Below are 3,071 nucleotides of genomic sequence, written 5' to 3' on the forward strand. Positions count from 1 at the left end.
TCATTGATTGATGTCATATTATAGCATTTCTAGACTTTTCAATCATATTATATCATTTCTAGACTTTGAGCGCACTTCGCAAGTATACTTGGACATAGTCACTGTATTGGACAATACCAAATTCGTGAATCAATAGTGTATTGGTGGACGTACCCGCCTGACCCTGGCATCCATTACCATCCCCCACGGCCCACCCCCTTGACTTTGGTATCAGTAACACTTTTGGACTCCAGAATGAAGAAGCGATATGCCAAGTCGAACATGTCTGCCTTCTCATGTCATTATCGTCAGGTCATTAAATGATATAGAATTTTTCAATCAGGATGGATGGCGGAGGTCGCTGCCATTATCGTCAGGTCATTAAATGATATAGAATTTTTCAATCATGAGGGACATAGACTCATTAAATGATATAGAATTTTTCAATCATGAGGGACATAGACTCATTAAATGATATAGAATTTTTCAATCATGAGGAACATAGACGTCTGTTGTAAGTGGATAATTGACTGGGCACATGCTGGATAATTGAAAACTGGACTTTTTCCAAAATCTCGTCTCATATGAAACGATTGAACGCTATAAGAATGCTGGAATCATCTATGTTTAACAGGTTCTGAGAGAGATATTCAACTGAATTGAAACGAGAGAAGAGTTCATTTATTTATCACCGTTGCAGAGATCCTGTGATAGGGCAACAAGAATACAAAGGTTTCCGAAGGTATCAACAAAGTTAACCATCGTCGCCAGCAGATCCACAGATTGTTAACATGGCTTGCATTGTAGCAGTGAATTCTCCCTCTATACACAATTCTGGTATTGAGATATGGGCAGCTTCCCCAAGGAATCATGGTTTCCAGACGCCCAGGAGCAGCGGCATCCACGCAAATTGTGTGGGGTCTCCGCTGAGGCCTGTTTTAACCATCAGAGACGAAAATATGCTGTGGATCGAGAGCGGGGATAGCCAGGCCAAGAGGCCTTTCCCTTCTTGTGTCAATGTCTCGGAGGATAATGGTTCGAATGTCCGCAAGTTCCCTTTGCCTTCTCTCAAAAGGAAACGACCGCAGAGGCTGGATATTCCACAGCAGCTGTCGGGCCTAAACGGGCCGTGCCCGGCAGTGGAGCAGCCGAAGGAGGTGAATGAGGATGGTACTCATTATGCAGTTTCGCGCAAAATAGGTCGGCGAGAATTCATGGAAGATACCCACAAAGCCATTGTCAATGTTCTCGGTGATTCCAGACAGGCCTTTTTTGGTGTGTTCGATGGTCATGGTGGTCAGAAAGCTGCAGCTTTCACTGCCGAAAATCTTGGGCAGAATATTGTGGACGCTATGCTCAGCATGGAAGATGAAACCGAGGACTTTCTTGAGCAGGCCGTTAAAGCTGGATACTTAACAACAGATGCTGAGTTTTTGAAGCAGGAGGTTGGCAGCGGTACTGCTTGTGTGACCGCTCTGATTAAAGGTGGTAACTTAGTCGTTTCCAATGCTGGGGATTGTCGAGCAGTTATGAGCAGAGAGGGCGCTGCTGAAGCCCTTACATGTGATCACCAAGCTGGAAGGGAGGACGAGCGACAACGGATAGAAAATTTGGGTGGAATTGTGGAGCTCCGCCATGGAGTTTGGCGAGTTCAGGGATCTCTGGCTGTATCTAGGGCAATAGGGGATTCACACTTGAAAGAATGGATAACCGCTGAACCAGAGACGAGAAAGATTAAAATTACATCTGAATGTGAGTTTTTAATTTTGGCATCAGATGGGATCTGGAATAAAGTAAGTAATCAGGAAGCAGTGGATATTGCCAGGCCTTTCTGCGTCGAGAAGAAACCTAATCTTTTACCATTAGCAGGAGGTCCTATGGTTGCTTGCAAAAAGCTTGTAGAAGTAGCAGTAACCAGAAAATCTCAAGATGATATTAGTGTGATGATAGTACAACTGCCACATTTTTGCATGAATGAGATTTAGAAAGTGTGAGGTGAGCCGAGCGGAGGGATACCATCAAAAGAGTAGACTAGTTACACCCACCTGACCTTACATGGGTGTTGCAGACATTAAAACGAGCACACCCTGTATACTTGCTAAACAACTACTGGGAAGGATAGGAGACAACCGGGTCCAATCCCTTTTCACTTTTCACCATCATGTTTAAGTTTCTTAAGGCAAGGTCATAAGAATTTACTACTGCATTTGACATATACATTTAACATCATATAAAAAAAATTGGTGCCAGTAATAACTATATGTTGTTATAGGGTAGGTCTAGTCAATGTAGTTTCAATTTTACTTTGAAACTACTTGAAAAGAAATTGTTGTTGAAGGCAGAATGGTTAGTGAATGGAATAAGTTTTAGTGAGTATGATGGGATTTGGAGTTTGCATATATCATCAATATTAATTTTTTTAATATGGATCGAAACAAATTAGTGAACTAGGTAAAAAGAAGATTACACTTATTCATAAGTTTCAGTGAATATGGTTCATAATTCAAGGACTTAGAATCTAAAAATTTTATCAATGTGGATTTTTATTTGGGATAATGCTAGTTTTTTGCAATTATTGTTATAATGTAATACATTTCACCACATTAAATCACAAGTATTAATACATTGTTTCAAATCCCTTGATTTATCATATACTACAATCATTGTGAATTTTAGAATGCAAACAATTTATTAATAAGGATATTTTAAGTAGGAATAATGTTACTTTGTCTTTTGCAATGATTGTTATAATGAAATATATTTCAATACATTAAATCACAAGTATTAAGCCATTGTTTCAAATCCCTAGATTTATCATTTGATACAACCACTATGAGTTCTATCTCTATTAGAAATTAAATACCATACTATAGAACTAAAATAGATACTTCAAACGATGAAATATTCCGTCATGAACCCTAACTCACTTCAAACAAAGAAATATTCCATCATGCAACCTAACTTTAACAGTGGGAGAAAAACACTTTACTACAACATTGCCAATACATTTCACTTATATTGTTGGTCATATCACAATAACAACAAATTAATAAAAAAGATCATTGTGAGTAGATAAGTGACTCAATGTCTCA

At 39.0% G+C, this 3,071-nt stretch overlaps 1 pseudogene; it reads left to right on the forward strand.

The window, feature by feature from the left end:
* The first annotated feature begins 323 nt into the window (after positions 1-323).
* Positions 324-1,964, forward strand: LOC149211741 (putative protein phosphatase 2C 53 pseudogene; annotated as a pseudogene).
* The last annotated feature ends 1,107 nt before the right edge of the window (positions 1,965-3,071 follow it).

Source organism: Pinus tabuliformis, chromosome 1_1 (genome assembly GCF_031772625.1).
Source record: "Pinus tabuliformis cultivar Carrire ecotype Pingquan chromosome 1_1, CPIR1, whole genome shotgun sequence".
NCBI classification, from domain to species: domain Eukaryota; kingdom Viridiplantae; phylum Streptophyta; class Pinopsida; order Pinales; family Pinaceae; genus Pinus; species Pinus tabuliformis.